Below are 9455 nucleotides of genomic sequence, written 5' to 3'. Positions count from 1 at the left end.
TTGATTTCCTCCAGCTCCCTAAACCAGTCCACTTGTAGATGTGAGGTGCATTTAGGATCTCCATGTAGTCCAATTGTCGCTCTTAAGAGCTATGTTACAACTTGCTTTTATATCGTGCCTTTATTGTAGAATGTCTTAAGGCACTTGGCAGGAGAAAAATGAACAAAAAAAAAGAATAATGAGCAAGGAACGAGACACTACGCCTGGTTATACTCCAATTTAAAAAAAAATAAAGATAGTCAGGATCAAGAAGACAGTAATTTGATACGAAAGGTAAAACGTTGCAACTGCTGAATCAGGGGCAGATCACCATTAAGATGCCCAAAGCTCCACTTGCGCATGTGACACCAAGGCCCTAAACGTCGATTGTCCAGACTTGGGAGACACCAGCTGACAACAGAGGAAAATGCCGACATCACCTGTAGGCCGATGTGCGCTACCATTTCACTCAGTGCCCTCAGCTGTTTGGCAGCAGGCACCAAAACAACAACCCACAATGGCACCTGACAACCACTTCCCATGCAACACTGCGGGAGAACCTGTCCCTCACGGATTGGTCTCTTCAGCCTTCAGCAGAAGCACACCAGAATGAAGCTCCTCCACCCCCAATAGGTTTGACTTGCTGCATGTCCATCGCCTTGCGTAGACAGAAGGATGCAAGAAATCTGAAACATGAACAGAAAATGGAATAAACTCAGGTCAGGCAGTATCTGGGGAAAATGTTAAGAGGTGTAACAGGTTTTTAGCAAGCACTGGTGTGGGAGGAGGGAAGGGAAGAGCTAAAGAGGTCATGCTCACAGTAGATGGCAGTGTTGATTTAATGACAATGAATGATTGGGCGAGGTAAATGGGGGCAGTAGTGGGACAAGTAAAGAAACAAAAGATTGGTCTGGAGGAGCTGTGATTGGCAACAACAGATTCAGAGTCAGCACTTGCTGTCCTGAACATTAGGATCTCAGCTCAGTGGATAGAACTGGCCCTTTTCTCCAGATGTCCTGTACTTGTCAAGAACAGACTCGACATTCAAAATCCGTTGCTCCTCAAACACAAAGTTCAAGATGGTCAAGCTATCTTGGATCATAAAAACATAAAAAATAGAAACAGGGGTAGAGCGCATGGCCCCTTGAGCCTGCTCCACCAATCAGTATGATCATGGCTGACCTTGGGCTGGGCTTCAGCTCCACTTTCCCACCCACTCCCCATATTCCCTAATTCCCTGAGAGAACAAACATCTGTCTATCCCGGCCTTAAATGTAGTCAACGGTGGAGCATCCACAACCCTCTGGGGCAGAGAAATACAAAGATTCACAACCCTCTGAATTAAGTAATTTCTCCTCATCTCGGTCCTAAATAACTGGCCCCTTATCCTGAGACTGTGCCCCCGTGTTTTAGATTCCCCCAGCCAGCGGGAACAATCTATCAGCGTCCACCCTATCAAACTCCTTCAGAATCTTGTATGTTTCAATGAGATCGTCTCTCATTCTTCTAAACTGCAGAGAATATAGACCCAAGTTACTCAGACTCTCAGCAAAGGACAAACCCCTCATCCCAGGGAGCAAACTAGTGAACCTTTGCTGTACCACCTCCAATGCGAGTGTTTCCTTACTTAAAAGTGGAGAGCAAAAAACTGCACACAGTAAGTATGCCCAGGTAATTATATGGCAAGTGGCCACAGCTCCGATTTATTATTTTTTTAAAGTTTGTTTTTCTCACTTTTTTTTGTCTGCCTGTTGCCTCCTTCCCCCACCACCCCCTTCCCCCACCACCCCCTGCCCACCCACCATTCTCTCTTCACTCCAGGACCCAATGCGGTAATCTTGACTGCATTCCTCGAGGATGTCAACTGAGAACCTCATTGAGATTCCATAGGTTTGATCCGTGTGAAATATGGGAATGTCACATCAGCGTGGCGTGTCAGCCTTGACAGACAGTGCCTGTGATTTTTTACAGTCACAAAACAACTCTCTGGTATCTATGAAAAAGGACACCAGTTCTGCTGACCTCTTGGTGTTTGGGGAGGTGTGTTTTTTTTAAAAAAAAACATATATTTTAGATTTATTTTCCTGAAGCTAGGTAAAATACCTTCTCTCTGGCACAAGCTTTGTCATACTCTGCCCCCCAAACTCTCCCCCCCCCCCAAAAAAGAGGAGGGCCATTAGCTCTGGGACCATCCATAGAGACTGAAGTCGTCCTCTCTTGAAAAAATGGATATCATCCTAAGATATTAAGTGAGAAATAAGGAGGATCTCTAAATGTCACAGACACATAAAGTTAGCTGGGAATGTTTGACTCAGATTGTTGAGCCAGATTGAAGGTAAGCTTTTAGTTAATGGATAGAGAGTGCTTCTCAAAGCACTCCAAACATTCAGTTTTGATCCTGAAAAATCGCAGTGATTACCACTTACTGCAGTGAGAAACCGAAGCAAACCGAGGGAGTGCAGCTTAAAATAGTTACCCAGGACACGACACCGGTAACTTTAAATAGACTGCATCGTGTTTCTGCCTCTATGTCTTATTGCCTTGATCTACGGCACGTAACACATATATAATACCGCCGCCACCTAAAATATAAATGCACGCCACCACAATCACAAAATCGCCCCCATCCCGAATAAACCCAATCCTTTCCAGGATTTGCACTTCACCGAAATCCCAAACCCCCGCAATCACGCCTCAAGCAGCCTCCAATTTCCGAAATCTCAGCTCCAGCAATATCAAGCCTGTCAAATGCAGTCGATCAGAGTGTTTACATGCGGGGGTGGGGGTTGTTGTTGTTGTTGTTGCTGCTTTGGCCTGTGCTCAACGCGACAAACCCCCTTGGGCAAGGGCAAGGGCAAGGGCAAAAGCAAAAAGCACAAACCAGCCCAGGGGTGGCCGCTGACATGGCGCCCAGTGTTTCTGCAGCTGGTTGTTGTTGACACTGCTCCGCAGGCTCCCACTGCTCTCAGTCCGCACAATGTACCTTGAGAGTCAGTAGCTGGCGATGGGTGAAAGGTCTCGCGGCTCCTGTAGGTTCTAAAATAGCAGCAGTAAAAACAAAATACACTAGCAATAGCACTGTAGCCCACCGTTGTGAAACTGTAAAATACATACACCGAACCCCCATTCAATTCATTCACACCAAAATGATATATTCCTCACGTTTAGAACCCTACACCCGTTCACCGGAGCCCCCAAAACTACTGCTGACTAGATCAGCTACCACACACCTAAAATGTTCGTGTGATATTCTGCTGACTGCTATTTCGAAGTCAAAGCAGGCAATGGCCACTTCCTGTTAAAAGGTTAAGGGAGTCGACACTTGCGAACAGTTTACACCTTTTGTGTATCAATTCTGTCAAAGTAATTTTCAGGCAAACACTTTCCCAGGAGGCACAGTCTCCTTTTTTTAATAACCAATATAACGAATTAACGTAAAATAAAATCTAAATGCTGCGGATGCTGGAAAACTCAGCAGGTCTGACAGCATCTGCGGAGAGGCAGACAAGAGTTAACGTTTCGAGTCCGCACGACTCCTCATCAGAAGAATTAACGGATTAACTTGACCAAATCAGCCTCGTCCCCCAGGTACATGGATGCCTGGAGATAAAGGTCAGTTAGACTTTGGAGAAGGGGTGGGGTCTCATCTTGTACTGCCTTCGATCCGTGATTTTACACTAAGATAAAAGCAAAAATACTGCGGATGCTGGAAACCTGAAACAAAAACAAAAACTACCGGGGAAAGAAAAGCGGGTCTGACAGCATCTGCGGATTGGAAGACAGAGTTAACGCTTGGAGTCCGCCTAACTCTTGTCACACGGACTCGAAACGTTAACTGTGGGTTCTTCTCCGCGGATGCTGTCAGACCCGCTGAGTCTTTCCCGGTAGTTTTGTTTTGGTTGCGTGACTTTTGCATCTCTATTCATCCTCTGCCGCTTCTCTTGCTAAAGTAGAATAAGTTAACCTGCTCCCTGCTTTTGAACTCAGTGGATTTCAATGGTGGGTGGATTTTTTTTTTCTTATAGTTGAACTGACTGAGCAAAGCCTGGCCGGTGTTGGGGGGTGGGGGGGTTGGTAGCAAGAGGAGAATTAGGAGAGGGGATGGCACGTCCATAAAATATCTGGTTTGACATAATAAAAAATGTTGGACTGTTACAAGACAATCAGGTAGGTGCCTCTAGGAGGTGCCACCCTCCTTGCCTCTCTCTCTCTCTCTCTCTCTCTCCTCTGCACAGTTGGTACTTTTAAATGCAGGATAGCACCTGAATCAAGGGGGTATGAATAGTTAATCCGAGGAAAACAAGCTAAATAAATAAATAAGCCTCAAAGACACTGGGAATCAAGACCATATATTTTCCCCGCAAGTCGGTCGCGGAGTGAATGAAACAGTTACAAACGACTGTGACAATTATCTTGATTGACAGAGGGATTGACCAATGAGGAGCTCAGAGCTTTGTAGCGCTAGCCCTATAGGAAATGCGAGTTCTGACCAATCAGCGCAGGGGGTGGTGCCCACGGGGGGGAGGGGGTTGTTGGTCTGAGCTGCCGGATGGTGAAGGGGTCGGTGTGGTGACTACAAGCGGCAGCAGCAGCAGCAGCAGCAGCAGCAGCATTGCTGCGCACAGAGAGGGAGACAGGGACAGACAGAGGGAGACAGACAGACAGAGAGAGAGAGAGCTCCTGGTAAAGGAACTGCCGCAGCGCTGTGCCCAGTCACTGGGCGGATTTCCCGCTTTTCCCCCGCCCCTTCCGCGGTTAATTCCCCAGCCTGGGGGCTTTTTTTTGTTCGCAGCGGGGGGAGGGGATGAGGGGAATTACCTCGGACTGTGCCCAGTGTGGGTCAGTGACTCCCCTGGACTGTGCCCAGTGTGGGTCAGTGACTCCCCAGGACTGTGCCCAGTGTGGGTCAGTGACTCCCCTGGGCTGTGCCCAGTGTGGGTCAGTGACTCCCCAGGACTGTGCCCAGTGTGGGTCAGTGACTCCCCTGGACTGTGCCCAGTGTGGGTCAGTGACCCCCCCAGGACTGTGCCCAGTGTGGGTCAGTGACCCCCCAGGACTGTGCCCAGTGTGGGTCAGTGACCCCCCCAGGACTGTGCCCAGTGTGGGTCAGTGACCCCCCAGGACTGTGCCCAGTGTGGGTCAGTGACTCCCCTGGACTGTGCCCAGTGTGGGTCAGTGACCCCCCCAGGACTGTGCCCAGTGAGGGTCAGTGACCCCCCAGGACTGTGCCCAGTGTGGGTCAGTGACCCCCCAGGACTGTGCCCAGTGTGGGTCAGTGACCCCCCCAGGACTGTGCCCAGTGTGGGTCAGTGACCCCCCCAGGACTGTGCCCAGTGTGGGTCAGTGACCCCCCCAGGACTGTGCCCAGTGTGGGTCAGTGACCCCCCCAGGACTGTGCCCAGTGTGGGTCAGTGACCCCCCAGGACTGTGCCCAGTGTGGGTCAGTGACCCCCCCAGGACTGTGCCCAGTGTGGGTCAGTGACCCCCCAGGACTGTGCCCAGTGTGGGTCAGTGACCCCCCAGGACTGTGCCCAGTGAGGGTCAGTGACCCCCCTGGGCGGTGCCCAGTGCGGGTTATTGTGTCTGCCTAGTGCTTAAGTCACTGCAGCAGTTCTATTGGAGCTTCTCAAATTGAGTTTTGGGGTTCGATTTACACTGTAAATTTCACCTGATGATCGTAATCCTTCCCTGTGCAGTCTCACTGGGTGTTAAATTTTCTGCAGCATCTTCCCCAGTCTCAGCTGATGCTGTTCTCCTTTTGACTGCTGGAAATGTCCTGCTTTTTATTTTATTCATTCACGAGATGTGAGCGCCAGTGGCAAGGCCATCTGATGTATTGCCCACCACTGAGTGGCTTGCTAGGCCATTACAGAGGGCAGTTAAGGGTCAGCCACATTGCTGTGGGACAGGAGTCACATATAGACCAGACCAGGTAAGGATGGCAGATTTCCTTCCTTAAAAGGACAGATGGGTTTTTACATGGTCACTATTACTGATATTAGCTTTTTAATTGTAGAGTTATTTAATTAATTGAATTCAAGTTTCCTAGCTGCCTAGGATTTGAATTTGTGTTTCCAGAGCATTACTACTCCAGTAACATTTCCACTATTACCACTTTAGCAGTAAGAGTGGCATTGGGTTTCGCCACTTCTATCTGAAGGGAAAAAGAATCTGGTTTGGAGGCACAACTCAAACATAAAGTCTCTTGAAAACACAATGACATTTATACTCCAAAATCATAATATTATTACTTGTGTTTATATAGTATTCTATTGCTGGCAATATCCACCAGTCTTATAGGCCCTATTGCAAAGCCCCTTACATGGGCCATACTTGGCCTGGTCCTGTGAGTGGCTGTTTTTGCCAGGCCAAGAAGATCTTCCATCTGTCCACTTCCCTCTGCACACTGGGTGGCCAAAGATCAAGTCGACAGCTTAACCAAAAAATTGTGGAGCTGTCCCCCAAATAATCAAATAAGAGCTGTAACCTCTCACACTCTACATTATTTTTACTTATTCTTTAACAGGATGTGGGTGTCGCTGGCTGGGCCAGCAGTTATTGCCCATCCCTAGTAGCCCTTGGAAAGGTGGTGGTGAGCTGCCTTCTTGAACCGCTGCAGTCCATGTGGTGTAGGTACACCCACAGTGCTGTTAGGGAGGGAGTTCCATGATTTTGACCCAGCGACAGTGAAGGAAAGGCCGATATATTTCCAAGTCAGGAGGTTTGGAGGGGAACTTGCAGGTGGTGGTGGCCCCGTGCATCTGCTGCCCTTGTCCTTCTAGGTGGTAGAGGTTGCAGGTTTGGAAGGTGCTGTCTAAGGATTATGAAAGATATAAACAGTTTGATCCAGGTTACAGGGAGACTGGGTGTCTGAAGTGACTTAACAACTTCACCCCAAACCTCCAATGATGCACAGAAGGATACCAGTTTAGAGATGTCCTAAGATTTGCATTTTCACCATTCCCCTGATTTTTCTTTGCCTCCCTGTTCTTCCCCTGGATCCATTTAACTATATATTTTTGAGCAGTGCCCTGTCATTATATAATTTACTTAGTCTGTGTTGGTGCAGTACTTGCTGTTCTGGTGTTTGTGATCTAATTAGATGTGAAAAGCATATGAAAACTGGATAGTGACATTGCATGTTGCTCTTGACTACTTTGATAACCCAAGTGAACCTTGGTATGCCTAGACTTTCAAAAGGTTTTTGACAGAGCTTTAAATCATGTGGAAATATATCGGGAAAGACTTTTTCACAACAAAAGGGTGGAGGAAATATCGGATTCCCTGCCCAATGGTGGATGCTGGGCCTATTGAATATTTCAGGACTGAGGTTGACAGATTTTTGAGGGTAATGAAGGATATGGATCGAAGGTGGGGAAATAGAGCTGGAGATCAGCCAGGATATAACTGAATGATGGAACAAGCACAAGGCATTGAAAAATCTACTGCTGTTAACAGTTTCCTACATGGAAGGATGGTTAATTAAGCTCAAACTTTCAGTGATCCAGGAAAGAATATTTGGAACAGAATGGACAAGGAACTGGTTTAAGTGTAGGAAGCAGTGAGTCTGTGTTAAAGGAGATATATCAGAGAGGGGGGAATTAATAAGTGAGGTCCTTCAAGGCTCACTGCTGGGACTCCGGCTGTTTCTGAATTATATAAGCCACCGTGATTCATAAACTCAAAACAAAGTGGTCAAATTTGCAGGTGATGTCAAATTAGGAGGGACGGTGAAACCGGAAGAGGCAGATATGAAAGAGTTGGACAAGCTGTGTCAGTGAACAGAACAGCAGTGGATGAATGCTTAATACAGACAAGTGTAAAATGTGGCACGTAAGAAAGAAAAATAGATGACACGCTTAGACCACGCATAGTGTTAAAATAGCTAAGTTAGGAGACATGGGAGCCTTGGTAAAGTCAACAGTAAACGTGATCAGCTAATTCAGAGCAATGGTCAACAAAGCCAATAGGATAACAAGCTACATGGCAAAAGTAGTCAAATGCGAGTTAGAGGGGGTAGTGATCGAATTTTAGAGTGTTCCATCCTTTGACTGCCACATCCAATTCTGCTCTCCCAGTGACAAGAGATCTTCGCGCACTGAAGGCTGTGCGGAGAAGAGACTGATCCCACAAGCAGCAGTAGATAAACCCTTGCTGTAAGTACCGATACGGTTTATCTTTTACTTATTTCAATAAGTGTCGCTGAATGCGGGCTGTACCAAAAGCCAGGATATTGGATCAGGCCTAGCATGTGAAATTAGCCTGTCGTCCCTGATATAACACAAGTGGACTGAGGGTGAGAAAATGGTCAAGCATTTGAAGTTCTGTGAGGGCGCTAGGGGTGTTTATCAGTGAATATGTACAGTAGGGCAGTCCTAATTGTGCTCTCTTTTCTGACTTATCTCTTGTGTCCCATGTTGTTTCACGTCCTGTCTAGGCTTTCCCAATTTTTCTCTCCAGGCTGCGGCCGTGCAGTAACCTGCAAGTCCCCGCTCTTGCCACGCACAACTCAGCCCCCTTTAAACTATCAGCTGCCTGCGGCCATCCAAATAAATTTAAAGGGGTCCGATCATTTGACCGATCGCCTGTGCACTTGAAACAAAAATAGAGGGAAGATTGGTCGCTGCCCCTGGCTTTTCCAGAGCAAAGAAATATTTTGCATTTATGTGGTACCTTCCACAACCTCAGGATATCCCAAAGTACTTTACAGTCAAATAGTAGGGAAATACAGTCAATTTGCATATAGGAAAATCCCACAATTTGCAGTGAGGTGTGAGCGGTGATATCTGTTTTAGTGAACTGTCTGATGGATAAACATTTGGCCAGGAGACTGCTCTTTCTTGAACAGCGCCCTGGCAGGAGAGACGTTGGTTTAACATCTCATGTGAAAGGTTTTACCCCCACCCCACTCCCTGCCCCGCCACCCCACCCTTCCAACATTGCAGCATTCCTTCAGTACTGCCCTGACAGCTTAGATTATGTGCTCAAGTCTCTGGAGTGCTGGAGATGATTCTGCACAAGGTCTTGGTGAAATAGTATTTCTTTTTAACGAAGTAATTATATTCTGATCAAGGGAATCAAAGGCTATCGGGGCTAGAAGGGAATGTGGAAATCGAAACACAAGAAAATCAGCCATGATTTTATGGAATGGTGGAGCAGGCTCGAGGGGCTGAATGGCTTACTCCTGTTCCTATTTCTTATGTTCTAATTGTTGTTACACTGTGCCCTGTTAAACACAGGCTACCTAATATATTTTTTCAAATTCTTGCTGACCTTCACCAGGCTTTTGGACACAACGGCCAGCTGACCTAGTGATTTGTTTGAGGAAGGTCAAAATTTATTGAAGTGTAAGTAAACATTCATACAGCATAAGTACACTTTGTACGAACCTGAATTTTGACTTGTACCAGTGAATGGTTGTGGTTAACAAGGGCATGTTTAACATTTTGCCTGCAGCCAAAACTTAACATAATTTG

At 47.0% G+C, this 9455-nt stretch overlaps 1 protein-coding gene across 4 annotated transcripts in view; it reads left to right on the top strand.

The window, feature by feature from the left end:
• The first annotated feature begins 4524 nt into the window (after positions 1–4524).
• LOC121272049 (sorbitol dehydrogenase-like) overlaps positions 4525–9455 on the top strand; it is a 35637-nt gene continuing 30706 nt past the window's right edge. Inside the window, exons 1-3 of one of the 4 annotated variants that reach the window (XM_041178448.1) lie at positions 4525–4662; positions 8058–8135; positions 9262–9326. The gene's annotated coding sequence lies outside the window, so the exon portion shown is untranslated. Of the gene's footprint in view, positions 4663–5474; positions 5912–8057; positions 8136–8221; positions 8276–9261; positions 9327–9455 lie in introns of those variants that run through there. The other 3 variants (XM_041178449.1, XM_041178451.1, XM_041178450.1) reach the window with 3 other exon arrangements.

This window comes from Carcharodon carcharias, chromosome 32 (genome assembly GCF_017639515.1).
Source record: "Carcharodon carcharias isolate sCarCar2 chromosome 32, sCarCar2.pri, whole genome shotgun sequence".
Lineage (NCBI taxonomy): Eukaryota > Metazoa > Chordata > Chondrichthyes > Lamniformes > Lamnidae > Carcharodon > Carcharodon carcharias.
This window is presented reverse-complemented; position numbering and strand designations above follow the sequence as displayed.